Source organism: Anomaloglossus baeobatrachus, chromosome 9 (genome assembly GCF_048569485.1).
Source record: "Anomaloglossus baeobatrachus isolate aAnoBae1 chromosome 9, aAnoBae1.hap1, whole genome shotgun sequence".
NCBI classification, from domain to species: domain Eukaryota; kingdom Metazoa; phylum Chordata; class Amphibia; order Anura; family Aromobatidae; genus Anomaloglossus; species Anomaloglossus baeobatrachus.
The window spans coordinates 144,159,701-144,179,957 of record NC_134361.1 but is presented as its reverse complement, the minus strand read 5'-3'; the positions used below and the strand labels follow the sequence as shown (position 1 = coordinate 144,179,957).

The 20,257-nt window shown below is 47.0% G+C and overlaps 1 protein-coding gene across 1 annotated transcript in view; it reads left to right on the top strand.

Annotated features, from left to right (window-relative positions):
• The first annotated feature begins 11,977 nt into the window (after nucleotides 1-11,977).
• ARR3 (arrestin 3) overlaps nucleotides 11,978-20,257 on the top strand; it is a 114,669-nt gene continuing 106,389 nt past the window's right edge. Inside the window, exon 1 of the mRNA XM_075322758.1 lies at nucleotides 11,978-12,015. The gene's annotated coding sequence lies outside the window, so the exon portion shown is untranslated. The remainder of the gene's footprint in view (nucleotides 12,016-20,257) is intronic.

Sequence of the window (20,257 nt, the reverse complement as noted above, 5' to 3'; positions counted from 1 at the left end):
TTCCCATCTGTCTATCCCATCCTTATATACCCTGCTGTACAGTTTTACTATGCACACAGTAAATGGAAAATCCCCAGTTTTATAGGAGCTTCGACTACTCAGTCCTAATTAGTATGTACGGTATAGTCTCATCATCAAGGGGACTTTCTTTACGTTACCCCATAGTCCTAAGATTTTCTTCATATTTCCTTACACTTACAACGTTATGAACGACTGATTGAATCCCAAACCTAAACCTTTTTTACACACCTACCACTGGCCCATTTAAAACTGGTAAAGTTGTAAAGTGTGACGCCCTGGCCGGGCCAGGTAGTCACAGATAGGCCCCTGCACTACACTTTCCCTCACAGGTGACATCAGCCAACCTTTAAAACCCTAGTCACCCCCCTCAGGGCTGGATAGACACACCAGGGGGCGGAACCAGGTGGTTGGAAGACGCTTACCAAGGAATCTGGACAGCCCGGAGTGGGAAAGTAGTCAGACAGGTGTTGAGTTCAAGTTGGAGAGGAGTGTGGGCTGGAGCTGTGTGCAGCTCCAGCAGAGGCAAATACCCCAAATTGAACGGCGCCAGGGTAGGAGCCCTGGTGCCATTGGCTAGGAGGCAGACGGCGGTCTCCGTCTGCAGGAGCCGGAAAGACGGCTCGGTGGAACCGAGGTGGACCGGGACAGGGTAGTGGCCCGCTGGTACCGACCCGGGGAACCGACACGGAAACCGGAGCACACAGGGGGGTACTCGGACACTGAAGCCGGGCCAAGAAGCGACTGGAACCGGTTAATTTACCAATTGAGGCCAGGACTAGAGGTCTTGTCCCACCCAAAGTCCCTATTAGAAGACAACAGCCCACCGAGGGGGATAGAAGGCCACCGCCAGGTCTCAGAGATCCCACGGGCCAGCGTCTGCGGGCAAGGGCTTCTTAGGCCACATCCAGCCGGGAGCGGACTCCTGAAGTTGCAAGCACAGGCAGTCCACCATTTCACAAAGGTGCAGGAGAAAGACAGAGACCACCAGCCGGGTGGGGGAACCAGAACGTAGCCGGCTGCGGGCACCAACTACCATCACCTTGGTTTACCAGAGACTCGTGTGTTTCCTTCAATAGTGAGTACACCAGCACCCTGCGGTCGCCCATCTCCCTGCACCACAAAACCCCCAACGGGTCCCGGGGCCACCATCCCTGCCCACGGAGGGGTTAACAACTTGCTGCATAACATCTCCCCCGGGTGTCCCATAACTGCAGCGGTGGTGTCGAACCTCACCACAGACCGTGGGTGGCGTCACGAACTTAGTACGGCTCAGCCCGTACATATATGTCCTACATCCACCAATACAATCCCCCTTTTTGATCGAAGTGACCGCGAGACCCCCGGGTCCGGAGACCCTCGAGCCACCCACAGAAGGTCCGGATCCGAGCAGCTCGGCTGCTGCAAGCGGGGCGGCACAAAAGCACTGAGGGTATTTTCCATCAATCACAGAAGTTCCTTGTAGGGTCTCACAATTTTTGAGACTAGGTTGATTTACAGTTTTGCAATATTCTTTATACTTTTTAACAATGAATAAATGTCTAGGGAATTTTCAGTGACTAAAACTATTCACATGTCTATTACCAAATTATTAGTTTTCAATAACAATACCCCAAAAGAACCGATGATATGTGTGTCAGGCGGCTGATGATCATCTACCACTGTCTGTATTTAATGTTGAGCTTTACATTGTTATGCTGCCATAATGATGTATACGTGTATCTTATCTTATATGCTTATTTAAATAGCACCATCATATTCCACAACGCTTTATAGACATCATCATCCTTGTACCCATTGGGGCTCACAACTTAAATTCCCTATCAGTTTGTCTTTGGCGTGTGGGAGGAAACCACAGAACTTGGAAGAAACCCACCAGGTGGGTATTTCATGGTATTATGAAAATCACAGGATCAATGACATGTTAATGAAATGCAAATGATATAGATGTTAGAGCCGCACAGCTATAACTAATGACAAGAGAGGGTGCTCCATGCTCATGGAAGCCATAAGGAATAAATAAACAGACTGAGCATGAAAGTGAGCACACCAATACACTATAAAAAGCAATATTTTACTACATACAAAAACACACCTATAAAAACATTTAAAAACAAGTGCCTAATACAGAGCAGAAAAATGAAATCATGCACAGCAAGGAATTGCAGTGATAATCAAATAAAAAACTGCAGTTAGATAAAAAGCCCAGAGAATGCAATTATCCCTACAATATTTGAAGGGTATCAAGATGGAAGTAAACCGCAAAACAGGGAATATAAGATCCAATTCCTAAAAGACAATGCATATACCACAATTGACAAACATCAAGAGATAACTAGTCACTCCAAATACATGGGAAGCAGGAAGGTATAAAAAGTATTACCAAATGATGAGAATTCATTGCTGTAAGGAATAAATATGTAAGAAGACAATACAAGAAGATAGCTGTGCATGAGACAGTAGTGTCCGACACTTACTTTCTGACCACTCCCCTCCTCTTGAAAAGTCACATGATCCTTCATGTGATGCCGGCTATAGATTAATTCTATACTGACCACCCAAGGAGACAGGAGGGTTCTTATAAGACTGAAGATGCTTCTATTGGAGCTGTTTCATGTGCTGTCTGGTGTTTTCTTCTGTTGATTGTTTATCCTCTTGTTGTCAGCCTTAACTCTTGTCGCCTTATAAACCTGTGTAAGCATGCTGTGTGATATGGTTTTTGGTGTCCTCTGTTTGTCTATTTTTGTAAGGTTATCAATCTGGTCCCGGCCCTCCCTCAAATTGGGAGGAGAAGGTATAAGATCAGGGCTTGCCAGGAACAGGGCCAGTAAGGCGGCCCAGACTTCCTCACCATCAGAGGTATTTCTGGGAGCAGGGATAGCTAGGGCCCCCTAGCCTAAGGGTCAGTCTAGGAGTCCCTATCCCCTGTTCCATCCAAATATCCCATGACATAATGTCCTCGATACTGGCCCCCATCCTGTAACAATGTGCTCCATCCTGCCCCCTTCCTGTAATAGTGTTCTCTATCCTGGCCTCCATCCTGTAACAATGTTCTCTTTCCTGTATTAATGTCCTGCATCCTGGTGCCTATCCTATAATAATGCCCCATCCTGTAATTAGCTCCCCCTTCCTGTAATAATGTCTGCCTTCCTGTATTAATATCCTCCATCCTGGCTCCTATTCTGAATTAATGTCCCCATCCTGGCCCCTACACTATAATAATGTCCCGATCCTATCCACCATCTTATAATAATGAATCTCATCCTGTAATAATGTCCTCCATCTTGACCCCTATTCTGTATTAATGTCTTCCATCCTAGCCATTATACTGTAAATATCACCACCATTGCCCCCATTCTGTAATAATGCCCCTCCTGGCACCCATGCTTTAATAATATCCTCCATCTTGACCCCTATGCTGTATTAATGTTCACCTAGCATCTATACTGTAATAATGTCACCCTCCTGGCCCCCATACTGTAATAATGTACCCATTCTGGCCCCTATCATATAATAATGTCACCATCCCGGAACCCATCTTGTAATAATGCCCTTTATTAAAAAAGCTTGTCCAGTAATAGGGTCCCCAAACCTTTGCCCCCACCCTGTATTAACATCCTTTGTCCTGACCACCATCCTGTAATAATGTTACCTATCCTGCTTCTATTCACAAACACATAAAAAAAAAGATTCAGCTTACTTGACCCCACTCCCATGAAGCAGCGTCCTCTTCCTCCTCCAAAGCCTTGGAGGAGATGGGGCAGTGCATGGCAGTGATATCATGTGCCGCCTGCGATGGGCACGTTCATGTCACCTTCCGGCTTCAGATAGGATGTTGGCATGTAAAGGTATTGCAGTGCAAAGAGCCACTGTTTGGACTGCAAGACATTTCAACTGAAAGGTATAATAGAGCCCAAAGCAGACCCATGGGCGGAGTGACCCATGACTCAGCTTTGGAGGGAAAACCAGGGGTTAATAGCAAAGCAGTAGTGGGTGGGTTGAAGTATTTCAGGTCATTTCGTCGGCGGGAGAGAGGAGGTTCTTGGAGATGGTGACAGAGTTGTGGTTGGTGGTACAGCTGGTGGATGTAACCTCCCGTTTTTGGTTCAGATTTTGGTAAAATTGCTGGCGGATTTGAGGTTCTTCAGGGTGGGGTCCCTGGTAGTCAGTGTTGTTGGCTATCTTTTCTGGCAATAGTGGTGCCCCCGAGCCTGTGATCGCAGCTGGGGGCAATGTTGGATGGTTTCCTTTATCAATGGTTTCCACCAGGTTTTGGAGCTCCAAGAACCTCCTCACCTTTCAGGTTAATTTATTGTTGTTTGTTACAGTAAAGGCCTGGAGATTTGTGTGTGCAGATAATTTTGACTAAGGTTTCAGACCTTAATTAGCTAATTAGGGTTATGGTTTGATCATTATCAGTATCAGGAAAGTCCAGGTGATGCAAATTTCACAGCTTTCTAAAAACTCAGCCTCCTCTAACATTGTGCCAAAAAACAGCAGCCATGTGTTCTTCCAAGCAGCTGCCTGGCACTCTTAAAATGGTGGAGGCAGGTGAAAGCTATAAGATAATACAAAACTATTTTCAAGTTTCCCTTTCCTCAGTTCGAAATGTAATTAAGAAATGGCAGTTAACGGGAACAGTGGAGGTCAAGATAAGGTCTGGTAAACCAAGCAAAATTTCTGTGAGAGCTTCTGTTAGGATTGCTAGAGAGGAAAATCAGAACTCGTGGTTGCCTGCAAAAGACCTTCAGGACGATTTAGCAGACTCTGGAGTTGTGGTAAATTGTTCTACTGTTCAGAGACACATGCATAAATATGGCCTTTATGGAAGAATCACCAGAAGAAAACCTCTCCTGTGTCCTCACCATAAAATTCAGAATCAGAAGTATGCAAAAGAACATCTAAACAAGCCTTATGCATTTTGAAAATAAGTTGTGTAGACCAATGAGGTTAAAATAGAACTCTTTGGCCACAATGATCAAAAGAGCAAAAAGGGCACTTAATTTTAGGCCCCCTTCACACGTCCTTGAAAAAACACGCACGTGTGTTACGGGCCGTTTTTCGGGTCCGTGTCCCGTTTTTGTGTCCGTTTCTATGGTCCGTGTGGCACCTGTGTGAATTGCGTATGCTAGCCGTGTTTGTGTGTAGAACGTCCGTGTGTGCGTGTGGAATTAACGTGTATGTGTACGTGGAATGTCCGTGTGTGTGATGCACAATGTCGTTTATAAATGTCGGCTGACAGCAGACAGAGTTGCGCGATCAGAAAAAACTCGGGTGAACTTCACCCGACTTCATCCTCATACCACGGCTCTGTCTGTGTCGAGTACTGATTAGCGGTCACCTGTGAAGGATTCACCGGTGACCGCTAATCCCCCGAGTGACTGAAGTTTCCCCCCCTCTCTCATACTCACCGTTCTTTGATCCCCGGCGCGGCGCTGCACGGCATTCACACTGCTGCGGCGGCTTTTACTATTTTGAAAAAGCCGGCCGCTCATTAAACAATCTCCTATTCCCTGCTTTCCCCGCCCACCGGCGCCTATGATTGGTTGCAGTGAGACACGCCTCCACACTGAGTGACAGGTGCCTCACTGCACCGAATCACAGCAGCCGGTGGGCGTGTCTATACTGTGCAGTAAAATAAATAAATAAATAATTTAAAAAAAACGGCGTGCGGCCCCCCCAATTTTAATGCCAGCCAGATAAAGCCATACGGCTGAAGGCTGGTATTCTCAGGATGGGGAGCTCCACGTTATGGGGAGCCCCCCACCCTAACAATATCAGTCAGCAGCCACCCAGAATTGCTGCATACATTATATGCGACAGTTCTGGGGCTGTACCCGGCTCTTCCCGATTTGCCCTGGTGCTTTGGCAAATCGGGGTAATAAGGAGTTAATGGCAGCTCATAGCTGCCAATAAGTCCTAGATTAATCATGTCAGGCGTCTCCCCGAGATTCCTTTCATGATTAATCTGTAAATTACAGTAAATAAACACACACACACCAGAAAAAATCCTTTATTAGAAATAAAAAACACACACATATACCCTGGTTCAACAATTTAATCAGCCCGAAAAAGCCCTCCATGTCCGGCGTCATCCAGGATGGTCCAGCGTCGCATCCAGCTCTGCTGCATGGAGGTGACAGGAGCTGCAGAAGACACCGCCGCTCCGGTCACCTCCACGCAGCAACTGAGGTGAGAAGCGCGATCAGCTGAGCTGTCACTGAGGTTACCCGCTGTCACTGGATCCAGTAACAGCGGGTAACCTCAGTGACAGCTCAGATGATCGCGCGGCTGTCTTCATTTGCCGCGTGGAGCTGTCGGGAGCGGCGGTGTCTTCTGCAGCTCCTGTCACCTCCATGCAGCAGAACTGGATGCGACGCTGGACCATCCTGGATGACGCCGGACATGGAGGGCTTTTTCGGGCTGATTAAATTGTTGAACCAGGGTATATGTGTGTGTTTTTTATTTCTAATAAAGGATTTTTCTGGTGTGTGTGTGTTTATTTACTGTAATTTACAGATTAATCATGAAAGGAATCTCGGGGAGGCGCCCTACATGATTAATCTAGGACTAACTCCTTATTACCCCGATTTGCCAAAGCACCAGGGCAAATCGGGAAGAGACGGGTACAGCAGCAGAACTGTCGCATATAATGTATGCGGCAATTCTGGGCGGCTGCTGACTGATATTGTTAGGGTGGGGGGCTCCCCATAACGTGGAGCTCCCCATCCTGAGAATACCAGCCTTCAGCCGTATGGCTTTATCTGGCTGGCATTAAAATTGGGGGGGACCGCACGCCGTTTTTTTTTAATTATTTATTTATTTATTTTACTGCACAGTATAGACACGCCCACCGGCTGCTGTGATTGGGTGCAGTGAGGCACCTGTCACTCAGTGTGGGGGCGTGTCTCACTGCAACCAATCATAGGCGCCGGTGGGTGGGGAAAGCAGGGAATAGGAGATTGTTTAATGAGCGGCCGGCTTTTTCAAAATAGTAAAAGCCGCCGCAGCAGTGTGAATGCCGTGCAGCGCCGCGCCGGTGATCGGGGAACGGTAAGTATGAGAGAGGAGGGAAACTGACCGACAGACTGTGAGAGAGGGACAGAGAGACCGACAGAGAGACCGACCGACGGACTCAGGTAGATTGACCAACATACACAGAAATAGAAAGAATAGCCGACATCACTAGAAATAAAAACACCAAACGGACACGGACTATAGGTAGATGCATACGTGTTTACTAACGTGTGTGCACATACCCATAGACTTTCATTGTGTCCACGTGCGCGTGCTCCGTGCAGATAACGGACATGCATCCGTGCAAAACGCAAACACATACGGATCACGGACACGCACACACGGACATAATGAAATAACGCACGTGTGACCACAATCATAGATTAACATTGGTGCACGTTTGGCCGTGTCTCCGGTATATACGGAAATGGACCAAACATGCACGTGTATCACGGACGTGTGAAGGGGGCCTTAGGGAAAGAATATCTCGCCAACTGTTTAAGCATAGGGGTTGCTCAAACATGCTTTGGGGTTGTGTTGCAGCCAGTGGCACAGGAAACAGAAAATTGGTAGGGGGAAGAATGGATTCAATGAAATTTTAAATTGTCTCTTCAGTGAGGAAGTACCTATAGAAGGTAGCAATCGTAAAAGTCAAAATTGACCCTTTAACTGGCCTTGTCATTTGACGTAGGATTTATACCAGATCAGAACCTCAGTTATTTGAGACATGGTGTTTCGCGATGGTTGTCCCTCGTCAGTGCAAAGTATGAGATCTGATATGGCTGTATGAGAGGCTAAGATAAGGTCTAAAGGGGACCCTATTTTCCTTGCAGAGACTGACACACCATTCTAGCATGTCAATGGTGAGGAGACTTTAAGCTGCAATGCTCCTCTTGGAAGTCTCCTCCCCACTGGCTTGCTGGAATGGTGTGTCAGTCTCTGCAAGTAGAATAGCTTCCCTTTTAGACCTCATATTAGCCTCTCATACAGCCAGATCAGATCTCATACTTTGGACTGACGAGTGACAACCATCCCGAAACACTGTGTCTGAAAATTGAGGTTCTGATCTGGCATAAATCCTAAGTCATATGACAAGTCTCGTTAAAGGGTCACTTTTGACTTTTAGTATTGCTACCTCCAGCAGGTGGCACTAGAGTTTGTCTACTTCCTCACCAAAGAGACAATCTGCATATTTCCCAGAAGAGCATTGAGCCTTAAAGTCTCCTCACCACTGGCATGCTGGAATGGTGGGTCAGTCTCCGCAAAGAGAATAGCTTCCCCTTTAGACAATGAAATTTCAACAAATTCTTGATGCATACATAACACCATTGGTAAAAAAAAAAGCTGAAATTGGAAACAGGATGGCTTCTACTAATGGATAATGATCCTTAACACACGTCAAATTCTGCAATAGACTACCTCAAAAGGCGCAAGCAGAAAGTTTTACAATGGCCCTCACAGTCCCCTGATCTGAACATCATTGAAAATCTTTGGCTAGACCTCAAAAGAGCAGTGCATGCAAGACTTTTTCAAAGAAAAATAGATGTAAATCCCTCAAACAAAAATTGAAAGAGTCTTTGGTGGCTAGAAAAAGTGTTTACAAGCTGTGATACTTGCCAAAGTGGGTGCTACTAAGGTAGGTACTAACTATACAGGGTCCCCAAACTTTTGCATCGACCCATTTTTTATTTTTTTGTTAATTTTAAAATGTAAAAGGTTAAAAAAATGTTTTTATGCCTAAACGGTACTTTACACGCTGCGATATCAGTATCGATATCGCTAGCGAGCGTACCCGCACCCGTCGGTTGTGTGTCACGGGCAAATCGCTGCCCGTGGCGCACAGCATCGCTTACAACCATCACACAGACTTACCTTCCCTGCGACGTCGCTCTGGCCGGCGAACCGCCTCCTTTCTAAGGGGGCGGTTCGTGCGCCATCACAGCGACGTCACACAGCAGCCGTCCAATAGCAGAGGAGGGGAGGAGATGAGCGGCCGTAACATGCCGCCCACCTCCTTCCTTCCTCTTTGCCGGTGGACTCAGGTAAGGAGATGTTCGTCGCTCTTGCGGTGTCACACATAGCGATGTATGGTGCTGCAGGAACGACGAACAACCAGCGGCAAGCCCCACCAACGATATTTGGTAAAGGAGCGACGTGTTAACGATCCATGATTTTTGACGTTTTTGAGATCGTTGAACGTCGCTCCTTGGTGTCACATGCTGCGATGACACTAATGTCGCCGGATGTGCGTCACTAACGACGTGACCCTGACGATATATCGTTAGCGATGTCGCAGCGTGTAAATGGCCCTTAAAATACAAAGGAAATGTGTAAAATGTAACGTTATGCCTTTTAGAGATCATTTCATCATAAACTTGCTGAACAGTTCATAATAAGGCCCTTTGCGCACACTGCGTTTTTGTGCCGCGTTTTTGGGTGCAGTTTGTTGTTCTAAACTGCATGCAGTCCTTCCCCAGCAAAGTCTATGAGATTTCAGAAAGACTGTGTGCACGTTGCTTCTTTGTTCCTTGCAGTTTTGGTTGCAGAAAAAAAGAAGCAGCATGTCACTTCTTTTCTGTGTTTTTCCCTGCGTTTAGCCATTGACAATGTTAAAAGAAAATGCAGAGATAAAACGCACCAAAATGAGGAAAAATGCACCGAACACGAGGCAAAAAACAGACCGAAAACGGGAGAAAACGCATGCATTTTTTCAGCCAGAGGGTGCGTTTTTTGCTCAAAAACAAAAATTCGGTGTGCGCACATACCCTAACAGTAATTTTTACCATGGTGCTCAAACTTTTGTATGACACTGTATGAGGCATATGAGGCAGCTAGCTAAGGTAAGGAGACCTGGTGGTTGGGCCAGGTATTTTGATCTAAAGACAGATTGTTTGGATGGGTCTTTACCCTAATCCAAAATCTTTACACTTTTCTGCATTCTCACTATCAGTTTCACAATATCTTTATTTATAATACTTGTAACTACATAAACAGTGGGTGAAATAAGTATTGAACACATCACCAATTTTCTAAGTAAAAATATGTCTAAAGGTGCTATTGATTTAAATTACTCACCAGATGTCGGTAACAACCATTCAATCCACACAGGCAAAGAAATCAAACCATAGATGTCCATAAATTAGGTTATGTGTAATAATGGGAAACTATGCAGAGAAAAAGTATTGAACACGCTTACTGAAATGTAATTAATACTTTGTACAAAAGCCTTTGTTGGTGATAACAGCTGCAAGATACCGCCTGTATAGAGAAACTAGTTGGTTACATGCATTGCTCACGTGTGATTTTGCCCCATTTTTTCACACAAATGTTCTTCAAATCCTGAAGCCATTTAGCAATTTTAATTTCTTTCTCTAAAACTAATTGAGAGTTTCCTTATCCTTGTGTTTGGGATCATTTTTTGCTGAAATGTCCATCCTTGTTTCATCTTCATCATCCTGGTAGATGGCAGCAGATTTTTATCAACAATGTCTAGGTACATTTGTCCATTCATCCTTCTTTCTATTATATGAAGTTTGCTGGTGCCACATGCTAAAATGCAGCCCAACACCATGATGCTCCCACCTGCAAACTTCACTGCTGGTATGGTGGGTGTTATGGCATCCAAAGAGTTCAATTTTAGTCTCATCTGACCAGACTATATTCTCGCAGGCTTGTCTACAGTAAATGTTGTTGAGCAAACTTTAAATGTGCTTGAATTCTTTTTGTTCAGCATTGGAGTCTTGCTTGGTGAGCATGCTTCCAGGCCACGGAGTCTGAGTGAATTAGTTATTGTTTTCTTTGAAATAATTGTACCTGCTAATTCCAGGTCTTTCTGTAGCTCTCCACCGGTGGTTCTTGGCCTTTGGGCAACTCCTATGACTATTCTTTTCACCTCTCTGTCTTACATTTTGCGAGGATCATCTGGTCATGGTTTGTTGTGAAATGATGTTCTTTCCACTTCCGGATTATGACCCTAACAGTGCTCACTGGAACTTTCAGTAGTTTACAAATTCTTCAGTAACAAGACCATCAGTATGTTTTACAACAAAAAGGTTGTGAAGATCTTGAGACAGCTCATTGGTTTTACCCATTATGAGATGTTTCTTGTGTGGTACCTTGGTAAGAAGACACCTTTTTATAGGCCATCAGTTGAACTAGCTGATATTATTTTCTCAATAAGTGGCAGCATTGCTTTCTAAGGACTGATAGATTTCAGCTGGTGTCCTGACTTTCCATGACTTTTTTCACCTCTGTTTCTGCAAGTGTTGGATACTTTTACCTGTGTACTTTCTCATTATTACATACTGTATAACCTAACTCATGGATATCTATATTCATGGATATCTATGGTTTCATTTGTTTGTCTGTGTGGATTGGATGGGTAGCTGTCGACATATGGTGAGTTTTTTATCTCAATAGTACCTTTAGAAATATATTTATTGTACTTAGAAAAGAAGTGATATACTTATTTCACCTGCTGTATAAGGAGTTTTGACTTTACACATAGTAATCTTGTGTAAAAATAAGGAGAACTGTATAATGCACAAACCGGATGCAGATACTGTATAAAGCTCCAGCTAACAGACTAAATGGCAATGCCCCAAGTCTCAACCTTTAGTCACATGTTGGGATTTGCAGATGGTTGGTGTGTTGTTCTAACCTCCACAACACTGCTTATGTGACTATATAAATCTTGATGGCTGATTCCAATATGTTCACCTCTAGACCAAAAGGTTAAGTAGTATTTCTCCCCCCCTCATCTTGTAATCCCCTGAAGCTTAAGCTTCTTCGGAAATTTATTTATAAATTACTGTTACGTCTTACTACTGCTTCACGGGATTCGTCAGCTAATAGGATTAAGAATACCCTTCCCATTCTTAGAGATTCTGAGTCTGAAGTATATAAAGAGAGGACAGGTAGGATTGTCAATACCAGATAATATCCCGTAAACCTCAAAACGCACTAACAATCTACGTTCAGGTAAGGAGTTCATATTCTATTGCAATTTTCTTTAAAATGTACCCATGTATGTCCATATAGCATTGAGTTTAGCTTGGGGTTGTAACCTAGTATGTACTAACTATAACTGTTAAATCATTTGTACTCTTAAATTTTGCACCATATTTCACTGATACTGGAATATAAGGGATAGATTTATAGGTCCTTATACAGTGAGTGTAAAGTATAGATTGTTCACACTTTCTTAAATGGTATGTGATGCCACTGAGCTAAGGAGTTGAAGTGGGAGGTAACACAGTTCCCAACCTTATATTTTTTTTATTTTATGGACAACGTATCGAAATATCATAGATTGCTGACATTTTTTACAGACACAGTGGAAATGTATGTGTTGGTTTCCTTCGAGTTCCCAGTTTCCTCCCACACTTCAAAGACATTCTGATAGGGAATTTGGATTTTGAGCCCCAATGTGGACAGTAATGATGATGTCTATGAAGGGCTGTGGAATTTTTGGCACTATATCAACAATTAAAATAAACAAAATAATAAGAATAATTGATACATGTCCATAGCTCAATGTACAGATCTAATCACTTTAGCCACCTATTCTGTACAATTATAATAAATCCATCAATATCAATAACAAAAAAATAGAGATACTTAAAAAAAAAATCATGGGTACCGGAAAAAAAATGACCTATTATTGCAGACTTTCTTTTTGTTCTGGTACGTATGTGCAATTGCCATCCCAGTGTGGTAGAGACGGGGGCTTTAGCCATAGAAGCTTCCTCTCTGTCAACAAAATCATGGAGGCACTCTCTCACAATTTGTGGTATATGATCCATCTTTGTTGATGCTGGTTAGACTTTTCCTGTCTAACTGTTCTAAGTAGAATTTTTTTTTATCAATACATTTAATCTTTTCATAATATGTACAATGTGTAGAGAATGTCATTTGTGTTAATTGGTTACTTGTGTTTCAAGTGAATAATTTAGCTTGGTAAGAGCGAGGATCCACTACTTCGCTTTCTTGTTAGCTGCCAAAGTCTTGAAAAGTTAAACGGCATCAATACTTTCCCGCCCCTAATCTGAACTATTCAGCTTTCATATGTGTTAAGAACTTACAATTGTGATTTTTGTTTTTATATGGAGATCATTACATTTTATCAATGCTTTATTAAGCACTAGGCTATGTTAAATTTGTTTGCCATTGCCTATTAATTCAGTTCAGAGTTTCACATAACTAGATCTGGAGACTGAAAGAATAGAAAAAATGAATTTTATAAATGCTTGATACTATACTGTCCACAACACAACCCTCATAATGAGGTAAAGAGCTATAAAGAAATTGGATTAGAACAGTTTTATAATATTCTTAAAGTCCTCAAACAGTCCATGACAAAATCCTTCCTGTTTATATCCTTGACAATTTTTAAAGCAGTAGGAATCGTGGATACTTGTGGTCATCATATTCTGGGTGAACTCTTGCATTAAATGGGCTCAAACAATGGATAAAGAATAAGAAATAACACAGGAAGACACAAGAGTTGGAAAGATTTTGCCTACATGAACATCAGTGAAACATGGTGGATTTCTTGTGTCAGCTTTTAGATCTACTTAACTAAATAACTTTAGTTCATAGAGTTTTTATTAATTAAATTGTGTATGTACTTATTGGAGAAATGTCATTTTTTCTATTTAAAGCTATGACCATAAAACAACATTACATGATGGTTCCACAACAGAGACAGCACAATGCTTGTTTTGGTAGAGGAGGCATTGCCGTTTAAGAGGTTGCATTTTCCATAAATGAGAGCAACTTCGTATAAGGACATTCTCCATGTCAATATATTTGTGCTGACAAGGTATACAGATTTACAGTCATGGCTGAAAATGTTGGCACCTTTTAAATTCTTCCAGAAAATTAAGTATTTCTCCAAGAAAATGATTGCAGTTACACACATTTTTTTATATGCATATTTATTTCCTTTGTCTGTACTGCCACAAAACAAAAAAAATCTGAAAAAAAGACAAATTGGGCATAATTTCACACAAAACCCCCAAAACGGGATGGAAAAATATATTGGCACCCTCAACTTAATATTTGGCTGCACACCCTTTGGAATAAATAACTGCAATCAATCGCTTCCTATAACCATCAACAAGCTTCTTACACCTCTAACCTGGAATTTTGGACCATTCTTCTTTTGAAAACTGCTCTAGGTGAACGGTGACTTCTACCAACTGCAATTTTAAGATCTTTCCACATGTCACGTTAGGTACAGGGAAGTACCAAGCGAATGGCAAAAGGAAAGAGAAGGGAAACCCTGTGTTTAGGGAAGGGGAAGATGGTGACCCCTGACCAAACCTACTGCTGGTCTCTTGTTTTTTTCCCATCCTAGATAGGTTCCGAATCTATGCACCAAGCCGAATACCTGACCCTAGGTATCCCTAGTGCTGCACCCTAAATAGGGAACAAGTGGGATGAGCTCTTTGTCAACCCCACTAAACACTATAGAAGACGCAAGGAGAATACACAAGGGGAAATTGCATGAACTACCTAGCCACAGATGACTCAGGTAGAAGTTCAGCAATGTTTTCAGCAACAACACCACAGAGAAGTAGAAGCCACCTGATTCCAACCAAGGCTTGAAGGAATAGAAAATATCACCAGCGCAGTCCAAAGGAAGGAAAGAATATTTAAGTACCAAGAGAAAATTGATGATCAGCAGCTAAAGGTGGTGTCACACACAGCGACGACGACAACGACGTCGCTGCTACGTCACCATTTTCTGTGACGTTGCAGCGCCGTCCCGCCACTGTCGCTGTGTGTGACATCCAGCAACGACCTGGCCCCTGCTGTGAGGTCGTTGCTCGTTGCTGAATGTCCTGCTTCATTTTTTCGTCGTCGCTCTCCCGCTGTGAAGCACACATAGCTGTGTGTGACAGCGAGAGAGCGACGAAATGAAGCGAGCAGGGAGCAGGAGCCGGCGTCTGGCAGCTGCGGAAAGCTGTAACCACTGTAAACATCGGGTAACCAAGGGAAGACCTTTCCCTGGTTACCCGATATTTACCTTCGTTACCAGCCTCCGCCGCTCTTGCTGCTAGTGCCGGCTCCTGCTTTGTGCACATGTAGCTGCAGTACGCATCGGGTAATTAACCCTATGTGTACTGTAGCTAGGAGAGCAAGGAGCCAGCGCTAAGCAGTGTGCGCGGCTCCCTGCTCTCTGCACTGTGACATGTAGCTGCAGTACACATCGGGTTAATTAACCTGATGTGTACTGTAGCTAGGAGAGCAAGGAGCCAGCATTAAGCAGTGTGCGCGGCTCCCTGCTCTCTGCACTGTGACATGTAGCTACAGTACACATCGAGTTAATTAACCCGATGTGTACTTGTGTCGCCCGGGGACCAGGGGTTACTCAGATCCGGGCCACGAGGTCACTTCTGTGGGTATCACGGTAGCGTGACCCGGTCTGTGATCCCAGGCTCCACAGTAAAAGGGGATTTGGTAAGGGAGATTGTCCGTGACGCCACCCACGGTTGTGGTGAGGTTGTAACACCACCGCTGCTCTGGATGGGGATCCCGGGAGTGATGGTATGGAGCAGCTAGATGTTAGTTCTCCCCTCCGTGGGTAGGGGGTTGATTGTCCCGGGGCCCGGTGAGGTAGGTGGATGGATAGCAGACAGGTTACGGGGCCTGGTGAGGTGCAGGGTCGCAGGGGCAGCGCTGCGCCGCACGGCACGGGGTACTCACTCAGCCAGTAATCACGACACAGTCCTTGGTAAAACACTCGGCTGGATGGACGGGTGCCCACAGACGGCTGCGGTTGTTGTTCCTCCCCTGACCCAGTTTGGTGGTTTAAGTCCTTTCTTCCACCTCCATGCACGCTCCTCCAGCGCTCCGGCTTCCAGCTGGCTCCCCGGTTCGGTACCGGTGGGCCACCGCCCAGCCCCGGCTACCTACGGTTCCACCAACTGTCTCCCCGGCTCCCTGCAGACGGCCACTACCGTCTGCCTGACTCTCTGCTGCACGAGGGCCCTAGGCTCCAATCCTAGGCCCCAGTCTGCGTCTGCCTCTCTGCAGACCTCCTCTCTCTTCCTCTCCTAGACTTGTCTCCGCTTGATTCTTGCCTCAGGCCAGCTAACTCCTGGGTGGGCGTCTCCATCTCCTGACTCCGCCCACCTGGTGTGTCAGTCTGAGCCCGAGGAAAGGAATCAAGTTTCACTGGGGATGTCTGCTGTGCAACTGCTGGGGGTGGGGGGGTGTGTGTGTTGTTACCTGTGGCTCCTGGCTTGTCCAGGGTGCCACATTCCCCCTTAGCAAAATGCAGACCGTCCTCGGGCTGCCCGTCCATCACCGGTTTTATTATTCTTTTTAAACTGCAAAAGATTAAAACATTAAACACAAGCATTTTCAATCTTCCCACAACGGGATGCACATTACTTTAACGTTGCAACAGTGATCAAACACTTTTAATAATAACAGTGGAACGGGTCCTTTAGTCACCCACCCAAACAACCTAGCCTTGATGCTGCCCCTAAGAAATGGGCAGCACCCCTTGACCCCAGTCCAGAACCAGGCTGCCCAGATAGTTAACGGGATGGGTGCTTCGCTGCCGTTGCGGCCCGGCGGACTGCCGGAGCCGTCGTCATCTCCGTCACGGCCGGGCGGACTGCCGGGGCCATCGTCATCGGCGGTGCGGCTGGGATGGAAGCCGGGACCGGTGGCAGGGCGTTGACAAAGGTAAGACCTGGGGACCCCAGGTCTGGGCCCTCCCTCGCAGACGCTGCGAACTCCGCTACCGGTGACAGGGGTAACGGGTCGGCCGGGGTGTTGGCCACGGGCACCGAGATTTCAGCGGTGCCGGACGGACGGGACATCTCGTGCAGCGGTGTTCCAGGAACCAAACACTGGCAGAGTCCTGGCGTCCCTGCTTCCACAGCCGCGGTTCACATGCGGCCGGACGCCATCCCGTCCCCCTTAGCTTCTTTTTAGCACTTCCTTCTTCAGGGGGCGGGGCTCCACTTTCGCGCCTTTCCTGCTCGGGGAAGACGCTCGAGCGGGAAATTTTTCGCGCCCAAGATGGCGGCTTTGCAAAACTTTCGGCCGGACACCTCCGGCGGTAACAAGACTCACCTCTACCAAACGGCAGAGCGGTAGGATCCTGTTCGTGACGCCAAATGTGTCGCCCGGGGACCAGGGGTTACTCAGATCCGGGCCACGAGGACACTTCTGTGGGTATCACGGTAGCGTGACCCGGTCTGTGATCACAGGCTCCACAGTAAAAGGGGATTTGGTAAGGGAGATTGTCCGTGACGCCACCCACGGTTGTGGTGAGGTTGTAACACCACCGCTGCTCTGGATGGGGATCCCGGGAGTGATGGTATGGAGCAGCTAGATGTTAGTTCTCCCCTCCATGGGTAGGGGGTTGATTGTCCCAGGGCCCGGTGAGGTAGGTGGATGGGTAGCAGGCAGGTTACGGGGCCTGGTGAGGTGCAGGGTCGCAGGGGCAGCGATGCGCCGCACGGCACGGGGTACTCACTCAGCCAGTAATCACGACACAGTCCTTGGTAAAACACTCGGCTGGATGGACGGGTGCCCACAGACGGCTGCAGTTGTTGTTCCTCCCCTGACCCAGTTTGGTGGTGTAAGTCCTTTCTTCAACCTCCGTGCACGCTCCTCCAGCGCTCCGGCTTCCAGCTGGCTCCCCGGTTCGGTACCGGTGGGCCACCGCCCAGCCCCGGCTACCTACGGTTCCGCCAACTGTCTCCCCGGCTCCCTGCAGACGGCCACTACCGTCTGCCTGACTCTCTGCTGCACGAGGGCCCTAGGCTCCAATCCTAGGCCCCAGTTTGCGTCTGCCTCTCTGCAGACCTCCTCTCTCTTCCTCTCCTAGACTTGTCTCCGCTTGATTCTTGCCTCAGGCCAGCTAACTCCTGGGTGGGCGTCTCCATCTCCTGACTCCGCCCACCTGGTGTGTCAGTCTGAGCCCGAGGAAAGGAATCAAGTTTCACTGGGGATGTTTGCTGTGAAACTGCTGAGGGTGGGGGTGTGTGTGTGTTGTTACCTGTGGCCCCTGGCTTGTCCAGGGTGCCACATACTGTAGCTAGGAGAGCAAGGAGCCAGCGCTAAGCAGTGCGCGCGGCTCCCTGCTCTCTGCACATGTAGCGACGTTATGATCGCTGCTGCGTCGCTGTGTTTGACAGCTAAGCAGCGATCATAACAGCGACTTACAAGGTCGCTGTTACGTCACAGAAAATTGTGACGTAACAGCGATGTCGTTGTCGCTGTCGCTATGTGTGAACCCAGCTTAAGAGGAAGGCGAGTGTCGCGGGCAGGGAGGAGGGTGTCAGCACACTACACTCACCCCTTCTGCTCGGGTCCGGCGGCTGCTGCTCAGTGGTGGCTCGAGCGGTGGGCCGGATCCCGGGGGTTTCTCGAGCGGCACTCCTCGCCCGTGAGTGAAAGGGGTTTGTTGGGTGTGGGAAATGTTTATTGTCCGTGACGCCACCCACGGTTGTGGTGATTTCACCACCGCTGCTCAGTACAGGGGTCCCGGGGATGGTGGTGCGGAGCAGCCAGGTGTTGTGTCGCCCCTCCGTGGGTAGGGGTTGGTGATCCCGGGGCCCGGTGATGGTTTGGGAGGTGCAGGGCCTGGTGGGCGCAGGGACGCGGGGGCAGCGCTGTGCCTTGCGGCACTGTGGTACTCACTCAGCCTGAGACGTTGACACAGTTTTTACGGTAAACCAAACGGCTGGTAAGACGGTCCCACGGACGGCTGCACTTGCTCTCCCGGTAGGTGACGGTGATGTCCCTCTTCCTTGCACCTTTGTGTACTTGTTGGTTGCGATGGGTCCCCACCGGTAACCCGCTCCCCGGCTTCAAGCTGGACCGGGGGAGCTCTACTCTTTGCCCGCAGGCGCTGGCCCTAAGGAACTGGTGCCTTGGCGGTGGCGGTGTCTCTCTTACACTGGCTGAGCTGTTGCCTTCAATCGGGACTTGGTTGTTGGGGGATCTACGTCCCCTTCACTGACGGATTCGGCAAATTATGGCGACTCCAAGCCTTGCCGGGGTCCGAGAGGCCCCTGCCCTTGTGCTGACTGTCCTTCGGAACACTGCTCCAGACCTCCGGGCACACAGCCTACGGGGTCCTTCCAGGAACTTCCAAACGGTCCCCCTCCAGACAGTCACCGCCGTTGCTGACCTTGCTGACCTGTCCTGCACACAGCTGGACTACTTCAGGCTTTTGCACGCTCTTTCTGTTTTGTCGCCTCACTTGCTTTCCTCCTTTACTACTTTTCTTCCTTCACTTTCACTTAGCTGTTTACTTTAGCCCTGTCTGAGCTACTCCTCCACTCCTTCCACTTCCTCCTCCCTGACTAGACTGCCTGGTTTCTCCCGCCTCCAGAGCTGTGACCTCCTCGGTGGGCGGAGCCAACCGCCTGGCCCACCCCCTGGTGTGAATCATCAGCCTCTGGAGGAAGGCAACAAGGATTTTTGGTTAGCTTAGATGTTCCTACCTGGGATGTAAGGTGTGATGGTGTGTGACCTGTGTCCCCTGGCTTGCCCAGGGCGACACACGAGCTCCTGCTGGGTACAAAAGGAGCAGAGATAAATCCAGCAGGAGACCTACCTATATCATTGAATACTGACAGCAGGAACAATGGAAAGTCAGAGAACATTCTGTGCAGCCAAACGCTATGACCTTCTTTTGCCAGAAACCACATGGCTGTCTGTCACCTGTGACACATTCATGACACCACAGTTCAATGGGATTTTGATCTGAACTTATTGTTCCATTTCAGAATGCTCCATCTCTTTTTTTTCCAACCATTTATGGGTGCTTCTTGAAGTATGTTTGGGGTCATTGTCCTGCTGGAAGACCCATGACTTAGTACGCATAACCAGCTTTCTGACACTAGACGCTACATTGCAACCCAAAATCCTTTGGTAATCTTCAGATTTCATGATGTCCTGCACACAGTCAAACAACCCATGAATGCTGCCACCTCTTTTGACCTGAAAATTCATCTGTTTCATCCACAGGTATGTGATACTGCTCCAACCACTGCCATCCCTATCTGAATTTCATATTCTTCTAACTCTTTGATCTTGGTTCACATTGTCTATTTCTTCGGCATCTTAAGTAGTTCATTTTCTAGCTGTGAAGTAGTCCAAATGTTTCTCTTAGTTTGTACTTACTAATTCACCCCTGGTGTGTTTCTCAGAGCTCTCTTCCTCTACCCCCCTCCCTTCTGCTCAC